Source organism: Coturnix japonica, chromosome 18 (assembly GCF_054131305.1).
Source record: "Coturnix japonica strain WE chromosome 18, WE-NBRP24, whole genome shotgun sequence".
NCBI lineage: Eukaryota > Metazoa > Chordata > Aves > Galliformes > Phasianidae > Coturnix > Coturnix japonica.
Genome location: NC_140680.1, coordinates 4,452,484 through 4,468,499, shown reverse-complemented (window position 1 = coordinate 4,468,499; position 16,016 = coordinate 4,452,484). Strand labels below are relative to the sequence as shown.

The 16,016-nt window shown below is 41.0% G+C and overlaps 1 long non-coding RNA gene across 1 annotated transcript in view; it reads right to left on the bottom strand.

Annotated features, from left to right (window-relative positions):
* Nucleotides 1-1,392: 1,392 nt before the first annotated feature.
* Nucleotides 1,393-16,016, bottom strand: part of LOC107320092 (uncharacterized) — a 76,558-nt gene continuing 61,934 nt past the window's right edge. Inside the window, exons 2-4 of the long non-coding RNA XR_014935616.1 lie at nucleotides 3,675-3,697; nucleotides 3,192-3,352; nucleotides 1,393-1,534 (exon numbers count right to left, since the gene is read on the bottom strand). This is a non-coding gene — a long non-coding RNA (uncharacterized LOC107320092). The remainder of the gene's footprint in view (nucleotides 1,535-3,191; nucleotides 3,353-3,674; nucleotides 3,698-16,016) is intronic.

Sequence of the window (16,016 nt, the reverse complement as noted above, 5' to 3'; positions counted from 1 at the left end):
CAGTGACAATACAGTGCAACCTCAAGAGCCCCTGAACTGTGACACATGGTCCTTTTTATTTTCACTGTTCCTTGTCTGGATGCAAATAACTCATTGAAGCTCTCAGCTCTGCCTGTTGCCTCGTTTGTCTGCACCCCTCCCAGTGACACCTCTGCAACTACTAAAGGCATCCACATCAGGAGGCAAGTCAACAAAAACAGCTAAGAGCACTACAGGACACCCCCAAACCATTGTATGGTGATGTTCTGCTCACTTCATTGACTACAAAAGGTAGCCTAGAACAGTTACACTCTCTCCTTGCATGTTTCAGCAATTCCTTAGAACAAAGTGGTATAGACATAGGGATTTGGGAGCAGCAGATAAATACAGTTACCATAGTTCACCCCAAAACAAGATCCTTATTGAGCTCTACTCTACAAGAACATCACTGTCCTGCACATGCTTCAGTACCAGAAACCACATATTAGTAGCCAACAAAGGACTCCTCTGTGAAAAAGCAAGCAGATCTACACCATTCAAGACATATATCTTGCCCACAGTGGCAAGGAAATGCATTTGACAGAGGTTCAGGTCCATTAGAGAATGATCAGAAGAACATGGCAGAGGGAAAAGGAAAAGAGACCCACAGAGTGAACTACAAATCTGTATGTGGCACCAAGGAACCTGGTAGCAGAGGGGAAGATAACTCTCAGACATGTAGAGCAGCAGATGTTTGGATGTGCTTCAGTTTATGCTAGTGTGGAAATCCCACTCAGGCATTTAGGTTTGGCTCCAGTGCTTGAGTCAAAGGAGCTCTATTCCAAATTACTCCTCAACAGAGCCAGAAAAAGGTGCAACTTCAGCTGATCTAAGAGATGGCCTGTGAAAACAGCAGCAACTGAGTTATGCTTACGACGATTTCACTACTCCTGACTTTGCTCAAAATTAATGTGAATGTAAGCAAGTCCGTACTTATGGAAAAAAAGAAAAAGAAAAACAAACAAACAAATAATCACCAAGAGAGATGAGATGGAAAAGGCAGCAACACTCCTTGAGACACACAGACTCCTCCCATGAAAAAGAAAGGGGCAGGTAGTCATTTGTCAAAGAATCCCATGGAAAGATTTAAAAACTCGACTGAAAACATGGCAATTTTTCTTTGCTCTCTTTCCTGGCTCTCCTTGTATTCTTCAACCCATTTTTTAACATTTTCCAATTAGAATAGGCAAACCTCCAAACTGAATGTTACTTCATTTAAATTTCAGGAAATTCAAATTCAGCAAAGGAGCTCCTTGACAAAAAATCCACCTCCTTCAATGGTAACAATCCTTCTGCATATCTTGGTTTGAGATCCAACTGAAATATCTTGAGTATAACAGCACTGAACTTCAAGGATTTGCTCTCAGCTGGCAATAAAGTATTATACTCCTTGGTTTATTCATTCATAACATCAGTACGTCTGAAACAGGAACAGCGAGAAGCACGATCACTTACAGCAGAATTTGGTTGACGTGAGATTCATCTGTGCTTTTTCATTCTTCTACAGCAGGTTACGCTGTGGCAGAAGGAAGAAGGAAGGAAGGAAGTGCAAGAGGGAAAAAAAGGGTTTTTAATACACTCTCATTGAAATATTTTCCATAGAAAAGAAGTCAACATGTTTTTAAGTAGTTTTGGAAAGAGCAGCAGCTGTATCAGATATCCGCTCTCTCAGCAATGACGTCAGTTTGTTGTTGTTGTTGTTTATTCTCTATCTCCTACTGAATTAGAATTTTCCTGTACTTGCTTTAGCCATCTAGACTTTAACCCTGCCAAGATTTATATTAAAATCTAGGGGAGGAAGTGTTGCTTGACTCCCTTAGGATTTGATGGGGATTTTGTTTTTGAATCAAACACATTTGGCAAAAAGCTTCAGATTGTTTTTTGGTTCCATCATTAGCATTGTGACTCTTCCATCGTAAGCTGAATTTTACCCAAAAGTAGCACTTCCTCCTCTGCTGATGCACTGACATTACAGCACTTTATCAAAGCAGTTCAGAAATGATGTGTTCCTGCGTAGGCAATGATAGCATGAGGGTAATTTTTAAATGAAAAAATGAAGAGCAAGTAATCTGTCATAAATGAAGTTCTTGGTAAATACAAGATTCATCCTGGATTTCTTTCCTGGGCCTACCACTTGCCTTGGGAAAAGAGGAAAATAGGGAGGTTTGCTTTAGGGGTCTGGTTCCTATTAAAGGAAGTAAATCAGAACAGCAAGCCCAGGTGCAGCAGTATTTTTCAGTACTGACTTCAATCGGTTTTCCCCCACACAAATGAAACGTGTCTCTGCTTTAGTGTCTTCCAGAGTGACATTTGGCCAGACATTAATACCAGTCCAGCACAGCATATCTTACCTCTTTGTCTCTCTGCACTTATTTCACCATTTACTTTGTCATGCTTTCCAACTAGAATGGCAAGGATGGTTGAATGCTTCCATGCATACAAACGTCTCCCAGTCCACAGATAGTAATAAATACATTGATAATGAAGAACTTGTAAACATACCCACTGTGCTGGTATCCGTCTTTGGATTACAAGCTGTGTGGCTGGACTGTTCCTTTTGTGTGCAGCAATGTCATGGGGCAGCTGAGTTTGAGTTGCAGCCATGGGCCTCCCGGGAAAACATTTTTCTGATGAGACATGACTGGGTCCTCCCAAAGCCTCTGTCTGGTTGCTGGGTTTGTGCATGAGCACTTGGTGAATACTACAAAACGTCTCCCAGCACCCAAACCTTACATCTCGCTCTGCATCGGTTACTAGCTGGAGATTAGTGTAGATGGAGATTTTGTCGTGGTAGCCAGAGCAGAGACAGGATTCTGAGCAGCCAAAAGGGGGGATGTTATCTGTGTGAGTGCTGTGCTTCCTAATCCCTCAGCACTTATTTGCAGCTCCCCAGTATCCAATAATTATTGCCTTGGAACTGATCCAAGAGCACTTTGCTGTGAGTAAAATTCAGCTAGACATATTCTGCATAGCACAGTTTCCCTGTTGGATGAATATCGCTCGTTGCATCAGATCTCTGGCAGAGATTCTGAACTCCAAATTCCTGTTTCTAACAAATTCTCTCCAACTTTGGCTTGAAAATTATCATTCCACCAACTTTACTGCAGGACAGCTCATTTGCAAGAAGAAGGAAGAGAGGGATTTCAGAAAGGATGCATGAAAATTAGACTCACCTCAGCCTTGATTTCAAAGAGCAGTTAAGAACTGGCTTAGAGTTTTCAGGAGGATTTCAATGTGCCTTCAATGTTCTCCTGAGCTAGAAGCATCTTACTTCAAAAACTTGTTTGTAAAGACGTTACAGTACCCATTCTACAGCTCTTATTGCTCTTCATAACTGCAAAGAAAAGAACCGGAGGAGGTAGGGAACACTGAGACACTTCTTTATAAAGAAAATATAAATAAATTATATTGTCCTGTGAAATTAAAAAACATTATTGCTAAATAATAAATAAATACTAAATAATACATTATTTTTTTAAAAAGGTTAACAGCTGATTTCTGTAGGGAAGCCATGAATTAAACATCATGCAAAACAATTAAACTCTGGGAAATAGGATTTCTGATATAGTGGTCAATAATTAAAAATGAATGTGCTACTTCACTCCAGGGAAAAGCAGTAAGATGTCATGCTTTCATGCCATGGGGAACAAACATACCATGCGTCTCCAGCTGGAAAGTTCTGCAAAATAAAAAGCAAAAACACAATGAGTGGCAGAGATTTAATCTGAGAAACTGCTACACAAAAGATTCAGGCTGCAGTTGCTATTTCTGAAAGAGAGACACCACTGAGAGACACTCACTTCTCCCAGCAGCAACCTTCAAAATTCTCCACCTGCACTTACTTGCAAATACAATTCCTAACAGCATGGGCATCCTTACAAGAAAATCCTGATTGAGGTCCACCAACTGTGACAGGTTTGTCTAGAAATTGGTTGCTGGCAGCATAACCAAACCACAGCCTCCACTCGCAGACAATGTCTATGGCTACAAGACTTCGGTTGTTGCCCAGGAGCAAGTTTAGCTAAACACATGTAAGAGTTGATGCTTTTTTTTCAGCTTTCTCTGAGCAAAATGTATTATACACAGTATAAAAATATGCTCTAATGTGAACTTACAGTTCTGAATGGAAGCTTACTTGCCTACAGCTTTTCTCTCTTTACTTTTTATTCTGTGTTGCACTACCCCAGAAAGGTGTGCTTGGGCACCATATATAGTAGAACAAATAAAACACTGTTGTTTAAACCAAAGCCAAGTATCTTCTGAAATGACCATTAACGCTGCCATAACTTAATTCCTGCTGGATGCATCCAGGAGAGATGTCCTATACACGAGTTAGTTTTGTGCCAGCAACTTGAATGCATTGCCCACTACCTGTACCTGAGCTATGTGAAGAGATTATATCTATTACTGGTTGCCTTCCTGTGCTCAGTGTTTGGGGAATAGTGTGAATTATTTGCCACGGCCAACATGTATTCGAACAGATGGTAAATATCTCAGTTCCTGCCAACAAGAGTCAAGAGATGCCACTAAAATCCATTTAGAATAGAGTGAAATAATTAAGAAAGCATCTACCTGAGAATTTACCTGAGTCTATTGCAGGTGAAACCTGTTGGCTAATAGGTAGTTTCAAAGTGCTTGTACTGAACAGTTCATTAGAAATCTTGTGTCTGCCTCAGGTGGGCACTTCAGTGATAAGCAAATCCTAGTTTTAAACTGAAAGGAATTCTGTGTGTTGTAGGGGAAAGCTGAATGGAGATGCTTTATTTTCCTATCTGTTATATATCAGTGATGCAAGCTATTATGGAAATTATTTTAGACTTGGCAGAGTTTTCCAGAGAGAAGCAATCAAGACATAAATGCTCACAATGGTTTGGATCACAGAGCCATTTTTTTCTGTTCAGGCAACATCATTTCTTTTCCCTCCCTACTCTTTAGAGCTGCATGGTTATTGGATATGAACCAGTGACTGAAAAGTGGGTCATCGCTTTGTAACGCGTCCACAGGAGATGCCAAGAAACTTTTCCAAGATCTTTCACATAGCCATTGCTTGTGGCTTGATTAGAGTGAGTCACAGGGTTGTACAGAGCTGGCACCCATAAAAACTTTCATATGAGGCAGTGTGAATAGTATGTGCAAATGCATTTGTTCTCTGTAGGACAGTCTGAAACTCTTTAGCTCTCATCTCCCACCATTCTTTGCTACTGCATTGTTTTCATCACGTAAGATGATTGTAAGATGGCTGTGCAGAACATGCCCTGTCCTGTCTTGTCATGGCATGATACTTGTCTTTTATTTCCCTAGATGGCAACAGAGGGAGAAAAGCATCAATAAAACCTCCTTGCTGAATTCACAGGGAAAGTTTGCATTTGTAGAATTACACATGGAACCTATTTAAAAACAAACATACAAACAAACAACAAAAACAAACTGGAGAGAGTAAGAAAAAAGACTGTGAAAGGAACAATCCTACTGACATTATGTTCCATGGCCCTGAAATACAGCTAAATATTTGGAACAGCATCAGTTTTAGCTATGGTGTAAGGGCCTGGCAGGGACAAACTGAAACCCAGGAGTTCTGCCCTTCTGTTTCCATTAAAGAGAAGATGGATTTCACTACATCCTGGCAATGGTGAAGAAAGCCCTACAGATCCCATGTATTTTGTCAGTGAACAATTTGCTACAAGGTAGCTATGACATAGAAATAGGTCTTGTATGTTCTTATCCTTTGATAAATACACGGCAACTTGTCCATTGGCCCAAATCCTCTCTCAAAGCTCAGGTAGGATCTAAATTCTTGTCCCAGCTTTCGGTACAGTACACTTAACAGTACAAGCCATATTTCTTAAATCATTGTATCACACAAAACTTATTCATTACTTCATTGGAAAAACAGTTGAGTGGATTTTGAGTGGACTGGTAGATTTTCATGCCCACTTTTAGAACTAGATTTACTTGTCTTGAAAGAGAGTAGGTGTAACATTTTTGTCTAGTCATTCAGCATCCTGTTTTCTCCTGAACTGAATTCAGCATCTTGCATACTCATTCTGTGACTAACATTGAGAGACTGGACAGTCTTTCCACCCCTAGTTCAATTCTTCATTCAATTGCTTTACTGCATGGTGTAGATACACCCACTGTAACACAAAGTAGAACTGAAGTCTGGGGCAGTCACTGGCATCATTACTATTTTCAATGACAGACTTGGGCTAGGGAAAATGAGCTTCCCATGAAATCACAACCTGGACCAACAGCACTTTGCTCAAATAGAGCTTCCTGGAAATGAGTTTGAGCATCCCACTCTCAAAGCTGTGTTTTTAACAAGCTGAATTGGACCAGTGCACCTTCAGAGCAATCACTGTTCTTTCAAAACAGGAAATTATTCTGTAATTCAAATGAGATCAGAAGACTGCTGTCATAGTGTCATGGGAATTTATTATGAGATCATCCGCTCTGAAACAAAGAGGCTGCCTAACAAGCTTATACAACATAGAGCAGCGTGATGTTGTTTAGATGAGCGTGTGCTTATGTCTGTGTGTTGGTATGTGTAGAGGTCAAGATCTTGCAAAAATTCAAAAGAAGCATGACACAAGAAAGTGAAACTTGGTAGGAAGTGAAGCGTGTGTGATCCTCATGTCTATTTCCATTAATATAAATGTCTGGAATAGCGTTAAAGTGAGTTCAGCAAACTGCACTTTTCCCAGGAACTGTGCTTAGTGCCCTTCACCAGATGAGCTGTGCTTTTCCCTCTGGCACTTCTGCCAGTGCTCCTTGCAGAGCCATTTCCAAGCACAACTAGCATCCCTTTCCCTACATAATAGGAACTACATGAAACAAAAGGACACTTCAACACTATTTTACAGCCAACCAAAGGCTCAGAGGAGCTCAAAATGCTTTTTATGTTTAAGCCTTCCTGAAAAAAAAATCTACAACCTTTTCAATCTTTTATCCTATCCCAAGCACTGATTCTGGAAGTCACTGAAGTTCTAATACTGACAACTACCAGCAAGGCAATGGGAGTCCCATACAAACATTAAAGCTTATAGACTTGCAAAACCATCTCCTCTGGGTTCACTAGAGTTCAACATATACAAAGGTTCTGAAGGACATTGTTCTCCTCAGTGTTCACGTATGGAAATCAGATAATCATTCATCCTTCTGTAAAGTTCAGGTAATTTTCAGGTCACAAAGAGAACAGCTCTTGATGCTGAAAGTAAGATGCTGAAAGAAAGTGAACTCCACTCTTAGCTTGATCCACCCCTGCACTGTTATAGCAGGAAATGTGCTTTACTGGAGACACTGAGTCATCAGCTGAGTCTGCTGGCACAGTTGTTGCAAATGAGGCATTAGGCAGAACACCTGGAAGAACAGGTCTTCAGCTGGTCATCAACCTACACAGACCACAGCTGTTTACCACCTCTCCTCACTTACTCTCATAAGCACTGCAGGCATCTCCAGTGTTCAAACAACATGACAATATGTGAACATTTCACCTTACAGCTTCAATTAAAGCCAATTACAATAAGAGAATAGACAGAATTCTCTGAGGATGAATATCTGACGCCCAAGTCTGTATGACCACGCTTTCAAAGTCAAGATGTTCATATGACTATTTTAGCTCTAAATGTCACAATTAAGCAGCTCTGCACAAGTTCCAAACCGTTTGCTAAGTGCAGCTAGATTTATTATCTTTGATTACATCCTTCCATTGCTAGGGTACCTTTACAATCAAAAGATAGCAATCTCTTATTTGCAGGTGTTTTCTCCCTATTATTTTATAAATGACCATGGGTAGCTTATTAACTGTGCTCCCGAACACAGTTGTCCAGATGTCTTGATGTTCTCTCTTTTTCTGTCTGAAATATATATATATTTATCTAACTTAGATAAATAAGTTCATATATAGGTTAATGTGAATATTACTCTAAACATGAATGTGGTGTGAACCCATTTACACTTCTCTGTCTAACTTGACTGTATATGAAAGAGGGTAGGAGCTGTGAGAATAAACAGAAGATGAATAGAAGTGTCTAAAAAAGAAGATCAGATGAGAAAGAGTTGTTTTCTCCCATGTCCAACAGTTCTATGACTGTTTGTCAGCCCACATAGAGAAAGATTCCTTATAGAGGCAGCAAATACATTTAACTCCAAGTAACAGTGAACCTGCTTTTCTGGATAACTATGTTTAACGGAATATTAACAGCAGTATAAATACCACATTAAGAGCCTGTAACCAAAGCTCATTTGGAGCCCTATCCTGTCTACTTTTCTTCTGGTATAAGCCTGCAACAGACCTCTACAAGAGCTATGTCTTGTGCCAGATTAACAAAAGCTGAATGCAGCAGCCTCATGCAAACATACATGAGAGCACATGGCTAAAACCAGTCCTGCAGTTCCATGCACAGCTTTTCAATAGTGTCTTGTAGCACTCTTTCTGAAAGGGACATAAGTAAGCAAAGCAAAGAGGTGATAGAGTAGGAAACCCCGGTCACAGTGTCAGTCCTCCACCCCCTGTCTTTGCACTCCCTACAGATTTTAAAGGTCAGGAGGATGTGGAACAATGCCCACATACAAAGAAGAATTAGAAAGGAAGGTTAAAAACTTTTCTTCCCAATGAACTTGAGGAATTTTCTTCCTCTTTTCTTCACAGAGCACTGAGCTGTCTGGATCATGTGGGACTGAGTAATGAGTAACGTTTGCTGTGATTGGTTGAGCCACTGTATGAAACCAAAAGGAAAGATCACCTTTAAGATATATATTTTTAGAACTGACCCATATGGTGCAAACTGCTGTCCAAAATACATTTTTGTTACATATAAGGGCTTTAAGAAAAGTTTTTCTTTGTTAAAAATTTTCCACTTGAAATGCTAGGCAATATTTTTTAAGTACTGGGCAACACCATTCTTCTTACCTCCCAGCAGAAGAAAACCTTAAGGTTAATCAGAGAGATGCCTTTTTCCTCCTCCCTGATCACCATATGCATTTTCTCTGTATTTCGACACTGATCCCTATTTCTCTATTCATCACTGTGGAAATCTTCTGGCATCTCAAACACATGCATTCTGAAGAGGTTATTGTATCAGAAAACATCAGACAAATGACACTGACCAAAAGGTTTCCACTTCCACAAATAGGAAAATGGAATCAAACTACCAAAAACTGACTTTCCTTATGCAGAAGCATACAGAAAAGACAGTCAGGCTCTGAACAAATTTGGGTTTGTACTGTAACCATAAATAAAGCAATAACAACAAGGAAAGGCATGCTGGTCATGGTAAACATGATCCTGCTTCTGCTTGGACACAAACCAGAGGGCCAGTGCCACACACCCCAGTGAGCCAAAGTGATGGTACATACACAGGAGATGACAAACACCTCCCAGAGGTTTGGTGGTAGAGCAGTGCTCACCCGTACGTTCTCCAGGGTCCCATAAACCAATAGCATCCCTTACAGTCCCTGGTGCCTACCTTCCTTTGGCAGAGAAGGACATGGGGTTTCCAGTAGCATGGTCCTAGCATAGAAACATAAGGACACCTTAAGAGGGTTGCCCTTACCATGACTATGGGAGGACGGACCTGCTCTAAGTCACCACAAGGTGCTCATGCAACTGTTCTTAGAGCCTCCACAAACATTCCTACCACTTACTTCCCTTTGAACATCACTGACAGGAAAAGCTGATTACTGCCTTGTCTTCACAGCAGCTTCACATCACACCTCTCGTTTGAGGAAGCTGTGCTAAAACTGTTCAGAAACTGCGTGTTGCTTAAGAGATGCATTTTGGCTGCCCCTATTCTAGCATTTATATCTCTATTACACAGCAGGTGTATTGTACTCAGGTCTGCACAGTCCTTCGTTCTGCTTTCCTATCAAGCTATGAGCCCCAAGATGCAGCCATACTACCTGTTTGGACTGAAATTAATCCAAATCTCCTGCACGTCAGTGTGGGGGCAGAATTGCCTTTGCTCAGCAGGCTGCAAATGCACTCTTCAGTCATTCAAAGCTCTGCCTACAGCCAGCTCTAATTTTACTCTGTTTTGTTTATGCTAGAGTGGCTGGGCTGGTATTTTTTACTTCCTTCCATTTAATCTACCTTGGTCTTTCTAATAACATCTTCTAATAATATCTTCAATCCTCATTTATTTGTAGCTACTGCCCTTTTGTTCAGGTATTACTACTGAAAGTTATCTAAAATTGAGTACAATTACTATGGAGGTGCCAGGGGTAAGTTACTTATTTGTAGGTTAAGTTTTAGATTTGAAACGCTATTGAGATAGATGGATTTTGTGTTGTTCCTGCTCCTAGTCACACTGCAGTCTGGATGGGAAGGGAATTCAGAGAGGGGTGTAGCGTGGGTGTGTGCCAGCATTTCTTCCTGCAAGCTTATGATCCCAGAGGAAAAGCGACTGATAGATTGTCTTTATTTGTCTGGCAGGTGGTACTTAGCAAAGGGAATTGCACTGGATACGCTTGGTCCTTTCAAGCTCCAACTGAAGGAAACTTAACAGTCAACAAAAAGCACAGGGAAAAGTCTATCCTGAAGATGCTTTAACGTGCCATCTCAGTTTGCAAACAGTACTGGCCTCATTCTTCTCTTCTGAAGCAACAGTTCTCCTCACGAGTTGCTACAGTGTGACAGAACAAAGAGCATCCCGCAACTTAGCAAGTGGTTCTGATGACAGAGGTCAGTGAAGGAGGTAGTTCTGAACACGCTGCTGCGAGTTGTGTAACCAGAGGTGCAGATACTCAGCACATCCCCATGCCAGACCACCAGCACTGCAAATGAGAGCAAGGAAGAGTCATACCCTATCCTATAGGGGGCTGAAGGAAACCTCCTATGCCTATAGCTCTACCTAGGACAGACATATCTAGGAACTTCACGTTGGTCTCACATCCAGGCTGGAAGTCAGTTTCTCCTCCTGGCATTGTTCTACACGTTTACCTTAGAAGTGTAAAAAAAGATAACATCAGGGGTGCCATGAGAACAGTAATTTTTCCTGTCTGAAACACAAATTGTAGTGAAAATGAAAATCAACGTTTGCTACAGCAGATCTTGAGTACTTCCAGAGGTGTGAACACAACACACTCTCCAAGCTCTCAGCCTAACTTCACTGTCCTTCCTGTTTAAATGTTCTTATTATTTTCCTCTCAAATACTGAATTCCTATTACTGGACACATATAGATATTATTGCCCATGAAGTCAGCACTTGGTCCTTAAGTAGGACACAGAATCAGCAGCAAAACTGTGTGCAAGAAATCATTTTGCTTCATCTGCTTAATTTCAGCATGCAATATTTGGAATGAAATTAAGACATTTCTTTTCTTGCACACTGAATATATGGTATGTAGGCTACTGAAAAATTGGTTTTCATGTAAAGATACTTAATTATTGCATAGCAATGTCACTTCTGCCAAGGTCAGTCAGAATAATGCAACATCTTTCTATAGTTTTGGCATTGGACATAGTCAAAAGAGCCCAGAGTTCCCATCTGGGGAATCTTGGGCTTATGTTAACACATGCATTTGATTTCCTCTCAAAAATGTGTTATTAAAATAGACCTGGCAGTGGGTTACACCAAATTCATTCTTTGTATACAAAGTATAGAAGGAATTAAAACTCAAATTGAAAATAAAATAAAAGTAAATACTAAAAAAAAGAAGTAGTGCTATAGATTGCTTGTGGATGCTAAAGAGAAAACAGTATGGATGAAAAGCCAAGGAGGAACAAGGAACCAGTATGGTGACAGAGCAAAGGAGGGGCCTCAAGGAGGTCTCAGCATCTGGAAAATACAATGGTGGGTAGAATTTAACAGATGAGGGTGGAAAAAAAAGGAAGGAAAAAACTCAAAAATTGCAGGAATACATTGGGCTGCCAAACCTGTATTGAGAAGCTGCAACTGAATTTCAACTTTGCTGTACAGTTTGGGCCAAGTTAGCAAGGAGGCCATCAAGTAATTACTGTGAGTGCAGTCAGATGTTGTGAGGAAAGAATTCAATACCTCCAGCTCAGCTTCAGGAAAAGAAGAGCTTCTATCGCTATTATTAGGGATAGAGCCAAGTCAGGGGAATATTTTTGAATGGATTCTTCTACAGCTGTGAGAAGCAAGCAGCAGGAGATACTACCAGGACATGGAAATCAGTGCAGTAAGAAACACAAGGACTTAGCTTGCAATGGTGATGGAGCTCAGGATCTGCTGCTAGGCTGCTGTAGATCTTCATGCCTGCTTTCCTATGCACTCTCAAGGCTCCATTCTGTCCCTGTTTTGACCCCAGCTGTGGCAGAGGATTGCCACCAGCTCCAATAGTGCAGATCAGAGACAGACAAGTCTCCTCAGAGCCCTCCTTACACTGGTGACAGCCACCATGCACCCACCAGGACTTTCCCTTCCCAGCTCACCTCTTCCCCCTTCGCTCCAAATTACTGCCAGTCACATCTGAGCAAGCATTTTGTTTTCACTTACAAGATGGATCCTGCCTTTCCCCCATTTCTATGATTTTCATTATGACAAAATGACATTTCTGACAAGCAAACCTTCCTCTTCCCCACCTCCCCTCATTCTGTGGATGTTTTCATCGCCAATTAATCTAACATAATGTACCATTTAGGTTTGAGAGGCTGGCGTGACTCCTGGAGACAGAATGTGCTGCTGGGAACAGAGGGGTGGGGGTGCCAGAGAAGATCAGGGAAAGCTCCATACTGCCGGGAATTACTCATCAGGAGGGTTGCAGCATGGAAGCCTGGAACGTTCACCTCCTTAACAGGCATCTCAGACACATGGCTGTCAGTACCCCATGGAGTCACTGCATCTGGGCACGTGATGACAAGAGGACAAAGTTCTGCTGAGATCACACCAGGTACTGTGTGTCTATCAGGCTCTCTGAAGATCCCTGCACACAGTTAACAGGTAGGAACAATGCAAACTACCAGCTGCAGAGGGATTGCTCTTCCCTTAGAATATGCCTCACTAAAAGAAATAGCCATACTTTGGAGGTAGAAATAAGTAACTTGAAAGGGGTGGGGGGGGGATTCAAAACATCCCCTCCTTCCTGCTGAGTCACATGGAATAAAATGCACAACACACTTCAGAATGCAATCAATTTTCAAAACAACTATTCTTCCTGAGCCCTGGAGAAAAGTGGTTAGTTTTCTATGGTTTGATCTGTTGTTGTTGGTTTATATGCCTATTTTCATTTTCTCCCAGATCTTAATTACATTTATTTGTTTTTCTTGTGAGAAAAATCACCCTCCATCTTTCCCACAGAACTTACTACCCTATAATTCTTAGATTTTTAGGTTGTATTCTTGAGTTTTGAGTCTTTCAAATTCACCAGGGTTAGAAATGCTCTCCCCTCCTTGATGTGAAATCTACTGCTCTCACCATGAGAAATATTTGTGGTTAAATCAAGGGAACTCAGCACTGGAAACATGCAGAAAACAGCCTCCATTTTCTTAGAGCATCTATTGCATCAAGAAAAGAAAAGCAACAACAACAACCCATCAGCATTGGCTTATCACCAGCCAAGTATTAGGCATAACAAGAATAATAGGATAATACCAGCACTCTCTGGGTCATCACAGGTTGTTTGATGATCACAATCCGATCCCTTTATGAAATTTTCTTAGTGAACAATCCTATTTTCAACTTACTTGGCATCTGCCTCAATGTAGCCCTGCCTGTGAGACTCTTAGCACTTCTGCTGTAGAGCTTCCCAATACTCCTCTTTTCTTATTTTTATTTTTTCCAGCTAGCTTACAATGAACTACTGAGTGAAATTCTGAAGGATGTGTAGGATGAAGCATTAAAAAAGCAAATGTTAGAGTGTTAGAAGACTTCACAAGCTGTACTGCAGCAGCACCAGCCTGTGGGTTTGCTACCAGTTCCTAATATCAACTCAACAAATGTTCTGCTGCTGTCTCCTGTCTGGAAATAACAAAGAACTTTCTTGTTGAAGTGTAAACCTTGAGAGCAATCCATCCAGCACTGAATGCCATGGGAACATTCCGTCCCTTCATGTCTGTACAGGCAAATGAAGCTGTGAATCTGCTGCATGCCTCTCCAGAACTGGACTGAAGGATGCTGAACAGGGATGTGTACAACATTTTAATGGAGGTGATAAAAAAGTGAAGTGACATTTCTCTGACAGCTTTACAAAAGAGGAAGAAGAACTTAATCTTCACTTGTGTGGCTTATGAGAGATTTTTGCTTCAGCCCAAGGCAGTTTGTTTCATTAAAAGCAAAGAAAACGATTAACAGTGTTGGCCAGATCGCTGCTACAGAATCCAACAGAAGATTTTCCTTGTCTCATCATGAGACATTAAATAAAGAGATAGAAGCAAAAAATAAATGGGGGAGGGTTTAAGCCAATTTTTAAGTATAAGTACGCTGCAGCTTAATTCTTATGCATGATAATGGAAATCTGCTAAGAGGAATATGAACGGCCTGGACCTTCTTCCCAGGTCCCTGAACAATACTCTGTGAGACTGTAAAAGAACCCAGCAATGTTCAAGAGGGCAGTGAGAAGAAGAGTGTGGAACTCCAGCTACTTCCTATTACTATCAATCTTGAAAATTCCTGAAGCATCCAGTTTTTCTGCCCTTTGTGCATTAATATTCAACTTCGAATCTGAAGATTGCTGAAAAACAAGACGTGACTAAAACTTGAAAAGATGGGTGCTCAGTTGGAGAGCAGGCCAAGGGAAGCCTGGATGTGAAATACCGCTTACTTTCATGCTGGAAGGTAAAAACAGAATTTGGAAACCTCAGAAAAATAGAACCTCCCCTTTCCCTCCTTCTCTTGTTTCAAAGATATCTTAATGTTCAGCCTTCAAATTGTATTACAACAGCTCTGCTCCCATACCAACATTTTGGTTCCTTCACTTTCAGCCAGCCCAAAACTGCACAAAGGAGAGAGAGAAAACAAAGAGCAGAAGGAAAAAGAAATTATTTTCTATACTAATTTATCTAGGGTTTGGTTCATTTCAGATAGAAAGGGGTGACAGCTTCTCCCTGTGTGCCTTATACCTGCATCTCTTTGCTATAGTGCAATTAGGAAAGGACTGAAAAACCTGCACAACTTGGTAGTTATTTCTAAGAATGCAGTGTAACTGTTTCTAATACTGTCATTCACTGTTTCACCCCGGTCTGAATCCACTCAAATGAACAAGGCAGTTTCAAACTCCAAACTGTTGTTTCAGACTCCAAACTCAGGCAGACAGTAACATCTAATGGTTTCATACCTTGAGACTCAGTCTGACAATCCTGGTTCCACAAAGACAATCCTTCTGGACTTAATAAATACTTCACTGCATCTTTGTCCTAAACTTTACTGATAATCCACACTGGATAAAGCAATAGCCACTTCAGTCTGTATGCCACAAAACCAGAACTTTTCATACAGTAACATTCAAAATTCATTTTATACATGTGAAGTTGGAATCAGTCAAAAATGAGACCCAGTCATAGCTAAGGTGAAAACAAAGGTAGACCAGAGGGGCTTGCTACTGTACCTAAGCAAGCTTCCCTTTCAAGACTGACATCCTGAAATCCTTGCGCCAGCGCCCTTCCTCTTCATATATACACACACATATGTATGTATCTTTTTCACATGGTTTGTCAAAATGGGAGATTTGTGACACACAACAGAATCTTTACAGCTGCCAGAGTCAGCATGACACAAAGTAGCACCGAACCAAACATCAATACATCTTTGTGCTCCTTCTCCCTGACTTGGCATACAGGCTTGCAGAAGGGCATCTCACTTTGGTTGCCTAGATCTTTTTCCTGCACTCATCACTTTTGGCATTGATTCCACCACTCAGATTTTTCTCTCTCCATCCACCCTCCCACAGCGCACTCCCTTTGTGCTCAGGCAACTCTGGGTTTTGGCTATGAGCCTGTGTCTCCTCCAGTTCTCCCGTCTTGAAGCATTAACAGATACAAGGTACCATTGCTTATTGCTTCCCCCCACATACAGCAGAGGGGTTGGAACCAGATAATCTTAAA